The 13229-nt window shown below is 39.8% G+C and overlaps 1 protein-coding gene across 1 annotated transcript in view; it reads left to right on the top strand.

Annotated features, from left to right (window-relative positions):
• Positions 1-663: 663 nt before the first annotated feature.
• The window catches only part of LOC142742671 (pinopsin-like), a 303151-nt gene continuing 290585 nt past the window's right edge, over positions 664-13229 (top strand). Inside the window, exon 1 of the mRNA XM_075852674.1 lies at positions 664-972. The gene's annotated coding sequence lies outside the window, so the exon portion shown is untranslated. The remainder of the gene's footprint in view (positions 973-13229) is intronic.

Below are 13229 nucleotides of genomic sequence, written 5' to 3'. Positions count from 1 at the left end.
CTGATTAATTTAATGTTATCTTCATTGAAAAAAACTGTGCTTTTCTTGCAAAAATAAGGATATTTCTAAGTGACCCTAAACTTTTGAACTGTAGTGTAGTTGTGGGTCCCAGATCTGGGTCCCGCATCTATCTGACATTTATGACATATCCTGTGGATATGTCATAAATGTCCTTCATGGGAAAACCCCTTTAAAGCATTTTGGAGAATCACTCTTTATTAGAGAGTTTCCCTGATAATTCCACTGCTAAAACTCCCAGCAAACAGCAGTCATCTGTCGGGAAATCTAGCAGAAAGTGTTAATACACTGGTCCAGATAGAGATATATCAGAGCTCAGTTCCTCAGATGTAGCAGAGATTTGCTCACGCTGACATTCCGAAAATAAGTTGAATTCATGAAAAGAATAATACATGATATGTAGATACATTAGCACTGAAATAATGGAAGTCTACAACAAAAGGAAGGAGCTGTTAAAGCAACAGCACTGACACTCCTGATCCTTTTACCATATCAGCAGTCTGGACTGGAAATGGGAGCATAGAGCACATACAAAGCTGAATGGCAAATACAGGCGCAGATCTGAGCACTACAATGGGACTCTACAATCCACCAATGAGCTTAGAGAGAGTGCAGATGATGCTGACAGTCATGCCTTGAAATACACCAGTGGGAAGTCTAGGCTGTGCACACTTTCCCTAAGAACTGTGCAGAGCTGTAGGTTAGAGCATAGACAATATATAGGTGATTGCAGCCACTGGTTCAGCAGAATCTATGCAGATGGATGAAGCTTAAAGCGTCAGCCCCCAGATGTGCTATTTCTTATTAAGAAGTGTCTACTATCTGACTTGCTCACTGCTCTGGAATATTAACTGTTGCCTATGATCTCTTTTCTGCCTGACTAGATCTGGTTAACTTGAAGACTGCTGAACTTGATTTCTTCTACAAACCCTCTCTCTATTACATACCCTATATGTAAGTAACTGAATACAACATCCACAATGTCATATGTCATAAACTTTTGCTGCAATTAAAATGCAGAATCCAGTCTTGTTACAATTAACATGCAATATTGAATTAGCATTAGAATTTTGTACTACGGATTAATGTTTGTTCATTTGACAAGATTCCATTTACTGTATGTAAATTAATTTTGTGCTAAATTTTATTCATCGTATAATACTGTAGTATTGTATTTCTCTTTTATTCTGTGAAATAGCAAATAGATCTACAAGGGTCGGATGTGGTCTGGGCATCTTTGTTATGACTTAAGGGGCCCTTTTGAGGGGTCTCAGCTGGTCAGTGAGATCGCTTCACAAGTTACTAATGTCTGTATTCTTGTCGCTCAGCACTGTAAATGGAATCAAACAATAGGTGGTACTGTACACATAATTACTTCATTCTGATTTCATCTAGCAAATCTTACATATCATTCACATATATGTGTGTAAATGTTTCTGGAGGTTCTCCGAGCTGGAGATGTGCAAGAAAATATAGTGATCATGTTTTTTACCCTATTGAAAAAAACCACAATCAGCCACCTCCAGCCTGAAATAATGTAATTTAGCAATACAAATCATCAGTGACACAGTCAATGTACATGAACTTTTGGTTTAGTGTCCCTTAAAGTATTAAATTTATATTGACATACAACCTGCCAACTTAAAGGGGACTTGTCATTAAGACAACCCCTGTCCAAATGTCTTATTTCCTTTGAATGGCAGTCATAAAATGAGTCCGCAGACCCAGCTTCCCTGACAATAAGAGTCTAATGTCAAGTGATAGAGAAATTGACCTGCAGCAATCTTATTTTGAAAAGCGTTGTTTTGGTGAGAGGACCCCTTTAATATCAGCAGAATTATTTCTAAAAATAGTTGCATGTTATTTCCTTAAAGTACAAGTTAGATCTGTGACTGTTAAAGGTTTGTACAGATGCTCAGATTTTAGCTACATAAATAAATGGGGTACCTATAAAGACCAAAGTACTCTTTCCCAAATCAGCTATATTGGACATTATATTGACGACCTTTACAGTATTGGGATGACCTATGTCTCTTGATTAAATCTATAGAAGGAGATAATTCCATTATAATTACTAAAAGCACTTGCCTAATCCATCAAATATGTTATACTCTGAGGGTGGGAATTTAATCCTGAAACTAAATCTAATTAATGCATATAGTAAAACTAGATGAAGAGGCATCAAAACAGTGAAGGTGGTAAAGAGCGATTCCCAAAGTTCAGTTTTAGCTGTAATTTGCTGTTTGACGGAGCTATAGACCTTCATTTGATGAGAGTGGTCATTAATATTTTATGTATTCCTCCTGAGTAAACAGTGTTTTTTCATTTAGATGTAAATGTATGTTTGATCATGTTTGAGTGTAATGGATTCACATATAATTGAAGTAATGAAGATTAAAACAGTATTTCCGAATGGTAGAAACAAAACATTAAAGTGGCCCACCAGGCTCTCCCCTTACTAAGGGTATTTTCACACTGTGTTTAGTGGTCTCCATTTGACATTTAAATTAAACGGAGACTGTGAAGGATGCTATACAGTAGAATTTGTTACCCATATGTTCCCATTGTAAAAAAACATATAGAATAGCGCAGTCTGTTGCGCTACTCCCTACAGCAGGAAAACTGCCTTTGCCAGGTGAAACGGCACCTATAGGTCCGTTTAACATATGTTCTGGGAGCTATACCAGTGCATACGGTAAACACATACGCAGTGTGGATAGACCCTAAGGCTCATTTGCCTTCGTATATGTGTTGCATTTTCCTTAAAATTTCCTTATACTGGAGGTATAGTGGTCTGTATTTTATGCTCTTTTTGCCTGAGCTGTCAAAGAAATCAGCTCTCCATGCACTGACTTCTTGGTAATCATGTTTATACACAGCAGCCAATCTGAGGAGGCAGAGCTACAGTAGGAAAAGAGGGCAGCAGGCTGGATGATGAGGCAGAGGGTGGATTTTAGACTACCTCAGACTCCCTTTAGGCAGTGTAGCTAAACTATAGTCACAGATCACAGCTCTGCCCTAGTGAAGTTGAACCAAAAAGCAGCCAAATAGTAAGCACTGAAGAAAATAAATAGCAGGTTAGCATCACCTACAGGTACTGAGCTACATTGTATATTTCAGCTCACGCCTGGACAGTCTCTTTGAGGAAACATATCTGTTTTGATTTCTGAACAGTATGAAGGACTTATTTCATACAGATATTATTTTCCGATAAATCCATGTTAAAGATGTAGAGTAATATTCTGGAATCAGCCTACTCCCTAACTAATTACCTAATGAGCTGCAAAAATTTTGTATGTTTGGAGCTGTGGCATAACTACCACTGTCTCGGCCCCCCCATGCCCAGTGGCACCGCTAGCAGCCGTTATTGCTGCTAAAGCGGTAGCGACACCATATTCAATAGTATCTGCATCCTTAGGATGCAGATACTATTAAACACTACGGCAGAGCATGGAGGTATCTTCCCGCTCTGCCATTAAAGGGGTTGACCCACAAAACACATGTATCCCCTATCCACAGGATAGGGGATACATGTGTGATCGCTGGGGGGTCTGACCACTGGGACCCCCAGCGATAAGGAGTACGGAAGACCAAATGGGACTTCCGGGGTCTGTGTCCGGCTTGTGTGTCCGGCAGCTCCATAGAAATGATCAGAGCGCCGGTGGCGCTTGTGAGCATGCGTGACCGGCGCTCCATTTATTTCTAGGAAGCTTCCGGACAACCATGCTTCTCATGGAGCACTTGGGGGGACTTTCGGTCCCCCATTCTCCTTATTTCTGGAGGTCCCAGCGGTCGGACCCCCAGCGATTACACATGTATCCCCTATCCAGTGGATGTGGGATACATGTGTTTTGTAGGATAACCCGTTTAACTGGTCTAGAGGCTGTTATTTTTTTTGGGGGGGGGGGGGGTTGGGGCTGTATGGTGCCATCTACGGGGAGGGGGCTTTATGGCGCTATCTACAGGAGGTGGGCTGTATGGTGCTATCTACAGCAGGGGGGCTGTATGGTGCTATCTACAGCAGGGGGGCTGTATGGCGCTATCTACAGGGGGGACTGTATGGCACTTTCTACGGGGGGCTGTATGGCACTATCTACAGGGGGCTGTATGGTGCTATCTACAAGGGGGGCTGTATGGCACTATCTACAAGGGGGAGGTGGGGGCGCTATTTACAAGTGGTTGTGACACTATCTACAGGCGGGCTATATGGCACTATCTAGAATGGGGACACTATCTACAAGGGGGCGCTGTGTGGCAGAATCTACAGGGGGCACTATCTACGAGGGGGGCTGTGTGTGGCACCCAGGGGAGGGGGCACAGTCAAAAGTTTGCTATGAGGACAGGCTTTCCTAGTTATGTCCCTGACTTGGAGTATTATTTTAGAATAGGTTAGCATATAATTTCATTAGTATTTATGTAAAAGAGTTATAAGATTTGGACATCCCCGGCTCAGATCGCAGGGGGTCTTGTTGCTAGGAGACTTAGTGATCCGCTGTTATTTTAACAGGAATAGTAGTATAATTGCCTATTTCCTGCAGTGACAACATTACAGGGTGCCCGCTGAATCCAATAGTCATTCTTGCTTTGCACTGGACCTCTGGATCTCCAGCCTCTTTTAAGCTGAACATGCCCTAATAGGGTATACAAGTGTTACCTAAAACAAACATCCATGAGTAATGAATACGTACTAAATCAAAATTATTATTATTTTTAACATAAACCATACACCCAAAGTAATTATCTAATCCAGCCCCTACTGCTGTCTGGTATCATGGCTTCAGGTAAAAGACAGCTCAGTTCTTAATAGAACTTTCAGTAATATGACAACATTTGCATGTTTTCCAAAGATAATAAGAAAATGCTGTGAAAAGACTCTTTTTAGTGTGAAAGTTTTATTAGACATTACCGGGTGTATGGTGCAATCACTTCGTTGAAATATGTTCTAACTTTTATTTATGTTGAAGCAAAGTAATATAGATATATTATAGGGCCTAATGTCAGGAATGGCTGTAGAATATATGGCTCCCAGGGCGGAACTGTATTTTAGTGCACCCAAAAAAAAAAAATGCATTGAGCCATGGGAGAAATAGAAAATAAATTGTTTGCAAATGTGCACAGTGTTTGGATTCTTCAGTCAGAAGTTGTAGTTAAAAGACATACATTTTTGCGCATGAGGTGGCAAGAAGCAGTTTTAGGCTAGTTCATGTGGCAGAAGTAGAGGATAGTGAAAGGTGGTGGAGATTTTTGTAAATGTTCTTTAAACTTTTTTAATGGAAAAGTGTATCACAGTAGCACACAAAGACCGCTCTAAATATTTTTCAGAAGAGTAAAAATATTCCTTAGAATTTTCAGACAGTATTTTTAGTCAAGGAGGAATATATCGTTTGCAATGGCACAATTTAACTTCAAATAGGCTGAAACATATTTAGTGCAACCTCTGAAAGTGATTGTGTATATAATTATATATATATATATATATATATATATATATATATATATATATATATATAGTGTGTATATAGGCAGTGACGCACGTCCTGCTGTAAATGCTGCGGTCCAACTACATCCCCATCAACACCCCTGGGATTATTTTGAACAGCGATTGCGAGCCATTCCTTCTTGACAATTAACGCCTGACCTCACAAATGTTGGTTAAATCGGCACAAATTCCCACAGACATACTCCAAAATATTTTGAATGCCAAAACAGTGGAGGATGTTATAGCCACCATAGGGAGCCCAACTCCATAATCATGCTCATGTATTTAGAATGGAGTGTCCAACAAGCTCATATAGGCGTAATGGTCTGGTGTCCACATACTTTTGGCCATATAGAGGCCATATAGTATCTATATGTCACTAACCTTCATCAAAGAGGAAATAGGGGTTCCTGTTTCTACACGGGGAGGTATTTATTTGTATGTGTTTCTGTAACCTCTCGTCACTTAGAGCTGGGCGGCTCTAAGTGACATCACACAAGTGCACACAATGTAAAACTTACTGGCTCAATGTGCCACGTCTGACTGACATAATTGAGAGTCACCTGGCAGTCATGTGTTGGCGGCTCAGTACGAGATTTTAAAAAAAGTACATAAAAGTAGGCATTTAAAAACATTGTATGCATAAGACTGATTTTAAATTGTGCAGATGACTTTACAAGCATCATTGACGCCTGTCGAGATGTTGTTGTGATTGTCGGTGGCGAAATTTGGATTTTTCAGTGTTTTTTGCAGCTTATTTCTCCAATCAAGTGAATGGTCAAATATTGTTATTGATGCAAAGCTGCAAGGTATTTAGAAAATAAATATAAAAAAAAGTAGTATAAACGCATAGTTCTTAACTAGTGTGAGGCTCCTTTTTGGTGCATTTAAAAAATGCATTAAAAAAACTTCATGAAACCTGTACAAAAAAGCCATGTACTGTAAGTCACACAGGCAGTGGCGTTTTTTTTAGATGCAGTTGTTACAAATTATATAGGGTAAAACCTCTTTAAAAATTGCCATCTCCGGAGCATGCTGCTGTTTTTAAAAAAAAAATGCAGAGCATAGGTGATAACATGCTGATCGGTGGGGGTCTGACCGCTGGAACCACCATCGATCACGAGAACGGGGGACCCGTTCCTCCTAATGAATGAAGCAGCAGGTCGAGCATGCGCAATGCCGCTCCATTCACTGTCTATGGGACTGCCGGAGATAGCCGAGTACAGCGTTTGGTTTTCTCCGGCAGTGCCATAGAGAATGAATTGGGCAGTAGGGCGCTTGCTCGACCTGCCGATCAATTCATTTGGAGAAACGGGACTCCCGTTCTCGTGATCGGTGGGGGTCCCAGCAGTCGGACCCCCACTGATCTGCATGTTAGAATCTATCCTGTGGTTAGGGGATAGCATTTAATCTTGGGACAACCCCTTTAAATCATGTGCTTGAATCCTAAATAGAACTAAGTGGGAATGTGAAACCTCAATGGGACTTTCAAAAATCCCATTCTCTGCTAGAGAAAGAGATTTGCTTTACTGTAGGAATCTGAACATAAAAAGTCAGAAAACACCTCATTCATTTTTAGGGTGAGTGTTGTGGGCATTCTCTGTGACATGTACAATATCAACTGCGCTGTGAGACAAAAAGGGGGAGCAGGAGCTGAGCTTCCCCCATCCCCTATTGTCAGTGATGTAATCAAGTGTTACCTGCCTCCAGCTTTATAATAGAGGTGCTACTATTCCTTGTTATCCTGCCCTAATAATAATTAGATGAATTTTGACTAACCTCTGGTAGCTGAGAGCAGGGAGATTTAACGGCTCCCTGCTCTGTTTATTTATTTCGATGAAGCGCCGTGAAAAGGCGTATGCATTGGAATAAAGCCCGTTAGTGGCCGCCGTGAAAAGGTGTATTGGCAGTCACTAACAGGTTAAACAATAGGTCATTTTCTGACAATATATTCCCTTCTTTAGTGTGAACTAATCCCAAATGTGTTAGAATTGTGCTGAGTTAAATTGTGTACAAATATTTACATTGTAGCACTGTGACACTCTGCATATTTTCTTCCTTCTGGGATTTTGCGGTTTCCTTCTCCTCAGGAAATAATTATAATATCATACGTGAACAGCTCCATGTCTTTCTACCAAGTATGTTTTTTATTCATTGCTCCTTTCTTTTAAAGGATTGTTATAAAACCTGCATACAATGAGGATACTATTGGTTATGCCTTAAATTAAATAACTTCTTAGAATTCCAGGCAAGAGTGGTACAGTTGGCAATGGGAAAATAATCCATAATGTAATACACATAGGGGGGAATTTAACAACATTGCTATGCCAGTTATCTGGAATAGAAATGTCCCAGCACTTTTCCAAAAAGCAGGCGGAGCTTAATAAAAAAAAGGGGCGTGTCCACTTGTGGCCCAAAGCATTTGCTATAATTTATGCCAAAAACTGCCATAAATTGTAGTGGAAATCTACGCCAGGTCCTGGTTGGCATATATTTTATTCAGTGGCATGTGCCTTTTAATAAATTTGTTGCATCTTGCTCCAGATTGATTCTTATTAAGCCTGGCCCAGTCTAAATAAATCTCCCCCATAGTGCTACTCCTGTTGCAAATATCACATTTTAATTGATTCAGAACCATGATAAATAACTAAAAATGGAAAAAATTACTATTAAATGAACTGTAAAGTATAATGAAACATTAAAGAGCATTCGATGGGAATCAGATCATCCATGTTAATGGGTTATCTTTCTAGCGCAGAGTGTAGTAAAGGATGAACATGGGAACTCGTTATAGCCTGAAGTCTATTATTTAGAAATAAATAAGAAAATACATGGCAATTAGCGGCCTGTCTTCATGAAAGGATTACCGGTAACATCCCCACCACCATATGTCCGAAAGCTTCATCAGTGTATAGGAATTAATTCATGGATCTAGAATTTGAAGTTGCGTCATTTTTAGAGTCGATGCTTTGACAATTAGAAAAGAGAGCCTGATTTATTTTTTTTTCCCAGAAACAGCGGCACTCCTGTCTACAGGCTGTGAATGGTATTGCAGCTTTACCTCATTCACTTGTATAGGGATGGAATGCAATACCAGAAACAGCCCTAGCACAACAGTGGCACTGCTTCTAGAACAAAAGACCTTTTCTTTCTAATATCGGAAAACCCTTTTAATGTGAATGTCCACCTAAACACCATGTCATTTTTAGAGCCAACATTCTGGGTTTAACAACTTAGCAGCTGGACCTCCAATTATCTTTTCCTTTTTTTTTAACTTTTATTTATAGTATTTAAAAATATAATGCAAGTAAACAAAACAATGGGGGGAATTTCAACCTTTCTACACAAGTTTGTTAGCATAGAAAAGTCGCTAAAGGGTCCTATTTGGCCTATTTACGCCGCCCTTGCCACTTTTTTAAAAAGGGCATGACCAAAGCGGACTGACAAATTTATTATAATATACGCCAGAAAACTTGTGTAAATTATAGTGGAAATATGGCGAAGGTTTCATTCTGTGGGGTGTAGCAAGGTAGAGGTCCATGTCGGGCCTGGTACCTTGCTCCCCCTGATCAAACTACCACCTCGATCACATTACCCTCCCATTGGACAATTAAGTATAAAATTTTTTGAAAACAAATGAATGCTCACCTCACCGCTCCTCTTATCCGTGTCCCCTAAGATTCCCTGAGCATGACACGGCTCATACAAGGTCCTGACCCCGGACAGCATCATGACGCAGCACTGGTGACATTGAGTGCTGTGTCGCATGTAAGGCCCTGATGCTGCTTGGCGTAAGGACAATATTTGAACCGCGGCATGCTGAGGGAGCCTGGGCGGACTCGGAGGGGAGAAAAGTAGTGGTGAAATTAGTATACTTATTTTTGTTTTACAGTATGTCCAATGGGAAGAGGGAATGGATGGCTCATGGCCGTGGTCATTGTTCCACAATTGTGGCACCGTTCGGTTGAAAGAGGCGACACATTTATTAAGGTGCGTCTACATCTTACTCCAACTTTCTTTTGCGTATGTATATACAGCCATTCTATTGTAGCAATGAATATTATTATTTTTATGAATTAAGGATATGTTGGCGGCTTTTTAGAAATCCAAAGATTCATTATGGATTTTTTTTTTAGCTGCCCACAATATTAAATGATATTTCTAAGGGAAGATTTCTCCAGACCTGCATGGAGAATAATTGCTAAGGGATCACGTGTGGACAGCAAGCCCAATGTATAGTGAATTAAATTATGAGCTTATCTCAGAACTTGGACATGTCCATAGGCAAAACTATAGACCAGTATTAATGAGACTGCATTTTGGGCATTGATTCATCATTGAATCATCATTTATTAAAGTATTAAAGTCGGCATTAAAGGGGTTGTCCAAAAATCGACAGGATATCTACAGGATAGGTGATAATTGTCTGATCACTGTGGGCCCTATTAATGACAAACCCACCGATCACGAGAACAGGGGTCACAACCCCCCAGAGCTTGAATAGAGCTCAGTGTGTTTCCAAATTTTCATCTATTACCAGCCTGTCAGTTTTTCATGGCCGTTTGTCATCCGTTCACCATCCGTTTTTCATGGCCATTAAAAAAATAGATGGATTTAATTTGTCAGGGTTTTGTTTGTCTCAACCCCATGTAAACCCCACATTGCCCATGTAAATAGTGCTGCAATGCCCCTGTAGTGCCCACATAGTGCCAGTGCCCACATATAAAGTGACATAGTGCCCAGATAGTGCCATAGTGCCCATGTAGATAGTGCCACACACAGTGCCCATGTAGCCTGAGATTCCGCTGCCGGAGGAGCCCCTGACGTCACTGTCCATATATGTCCACATCACGCAATTATTTTATACTTACAAAGTATACGGCAAATAAAAGCACATCAAGGACGTTAAAAACAGCAAGCATGTGGCACGCCAAGTTGCTGGCTCCGGTTTCGCTTATTTTGAAATAAGTATGGAGGGGTGATTTTTCCTATGGGACTGCATGCGATATTTGGATCGCTCATGCAAGAAACTGTAATACTTATGTATTACACTGTATTGCCTTTATCTGTGCTCTACTTTTAAGCCTTTCCTCTGGAAAGGCATAGTAATAGATCCCAAAAAGCAGTCCTGGAGGCCTTCAATAGGCCTGCTGCTGCTCCAGCAACCGATCGGCACCCCGGCAACCGATCGCCCCCCCCCAACGATTTTCATCACAACGGGAGGCAATTGGGGGACAGAGTCCCTCCTTCTGTCTAACCACTCAGATGCCACGGTGCCCATTGACGTGGCATCAGAGAGGTAAAACAGCCGTGGCAGGCGGTTGTTAGCTATTTGAAGCAGCCAACACACACCGCTTATGGTGCAGGCTCAGCTTCTGAGCGCTATACCATTTTGTAATTGTGTACATTCAATGTAATAGTACTGTACATTAAATGTCACCAAGAAATTAAAGTAGAAAGAGGTATTTATTGTGTTGAGTTTATTCCCCAATAGTGGATTATAGATTTGAGAGATTTACTGTATTATTTTTCCCTTCCTGAGGGAATACTTTATAAAAGTCTACAGGCGTCCATAGATTACCACATCCTTTATATACACTAGATATCACATTGCTCAATTAAAAATAATAAAGAAAATCATTAGCAGCTATACCAATTTTTTGGCCGACTTGGTTGAAATTATATATCATTCCTGTTTCCCATTGGATTACATTATGTATTTCAGTCTAGATTCTTACCATTTTTTCAATTACTCTGCTAGGAATTACTTTAAATAAAACCATATGTTCACGTACTATAGAAAATCTTGATATATTCAAGGACAGGCTAAAAAGCAATCTTATATTTTTCCACACTATTCATGTGTCTTGAAGTAACATTGTTTCTATATTGTATAAAAAGGTCCTTGCAAAAATAATACACCTCAAAGGATATGGAGAAAATAGTTCCTTCTCCATATCATTATTAACAGAATTCGTATTACCAATAATCTACCGTACGTGCCCAGCTGTATTTCTTTATATTTGGGAAGTACATGCCACTCTTCTGTTGTGAGATTTGCAGCCTCTTTATCTACATATTATGTATTCTGCCTCTTCATGCAAAATCCAAAAGAATGGTTTCCAAATCTTTGACATGATTACTATCAATAGGTAATGGAATAATTTATAATGAATACAACATTTAAGGTAAAATAAACCTTTTGAATATATTTATTATTCCAAACAAGTTTAGTGGCAGATCCCTCCATTTTATTCTCTAAATCATCTGCCTTGTACATCCAATATATAAGCCCAGATTTTTTTTTATCTGATGTTTTACAACATTTAAGCCTCTTGCATCAATTTCTTTAAATACTTTAGAAACATTATCTCTAGCTAAAAATAAGACTTCAGACTTATTTTTATTAATTTTAAATCCAGATAAACATCCATCTAGAGTATTTAAGACCTTTGGAAGATCTCTATGGATGTTGTCCAAAAATATTAATGCATTTCTGATTTGACTTCACAATTATTAATCTTAATGCCCTTAATGTTGTTATTTTCTATTAGTGCAATTATCTGATCTCGCGGCGGAATTTTTGAGGGGAAACCCGCCACGGATTCTGCCGCAAAATTCCGCCACCCACTAATTTCAATGGGAGTCGGACGCTTATTTTTCCCGCTAGCTGATTTTTTTTAGCTAGCAGGAAAAAGAAGCATCATGCTCGATCTTCGAGCGGATTCCGCCCGAACCTACCATTGAAGTCAAAGGCATGAGGAATAATTCCACGGTGGATTTTGCGGGAAACGCCATGCAAAATCCGCCGTTTGAACTGATCCAAAGGGTTCCTTACAAAAATTGAAAAGAAGCGGGGCCAACGGACCTTATCTCCTTGAAATGCATTCTGGAATACTAATATGAGCATTTACTTGATAGTACATTGCAGATATCAAGTTATAACATTTACCCATGGGGAATACTAGCTTGAGCCAAGACCACACCATCCTGTCGAATGCTTTTGCAGCTTCGAAAGTTATTATGCCTGAATTTGTACAGACAATCCCAATCCAGTACCACCAATACCTTCCTAAGGGTAAGGCCACATGGAGCGGCCCTCACACGGTCGCAATGCGGCTAACAACCCCGCCGGCACAATGTTCGGTGCGGCTGTCAAACAGCCTGTTAGTGGCCGCACATTAATGCGGGTAAACCGTCTTTTTATCTGCAAAATCATGCTGCCACGAATTAATACACCCTTTATGGCTACACGATTTTGCAGGTTACAACAAGTTACTCCCAATTAATTTTCTGTGGCCTTACCCTAATAGTTCAGACCCATTTCTTCCTTTGACAAACCCATTTTGTTGTTCCCCAATCGCATCCTGGTATGAATTAGGCTAATCTAGTAGCCACGATTTTAGCATATATTTATAAATCAACATTTATAAGCAATATAGGTCCATAGGACCTGGGATGGAATCTTTATCTATTTTTGAGATAATTTCATATATGTCGTTTTTCCTGTCTGTAAATAAGGCTCTTCCTCGCAAATAAAATTATAACATTGCAGTGGTCATATTTGTATATGGGAAAGTAAAGATTTAAAAAACTAATTTGTGTAACTATCTCAGCCTAGACTTTTTTAATTATTATCTGTGTAAGCTCTTCAAGTGTTATTGGCATATTTAATTCTTCAACTTGATCTTGATTCAACACGGGTACAAAATGTTTAGTTGGTCTGGTAACT

The sequence above is a fragment of the Rhinoderma darwinii genome, chromosome 2, assembly GCF_050947455.1.
Source record: "Rhinoderma darwinii isolate aRhiDar2 chromosome 2, aRhiDar2.hap1, whole genome shotgun sequence".
In the NCBI taxonomy this organism is placed as follows: domain Eukaryota; kingdom Metazoa; phylum Chordata; class Amphibia; order Anura; family Rhinodermatidae; genus Rhinoderma; species Rhinoderma darwinii.
The sequence above is the reverse complement of the archived record's forward strand: the minus strand, read 5'-3'. Positions and strand labels throughout refer to the sequence as shown.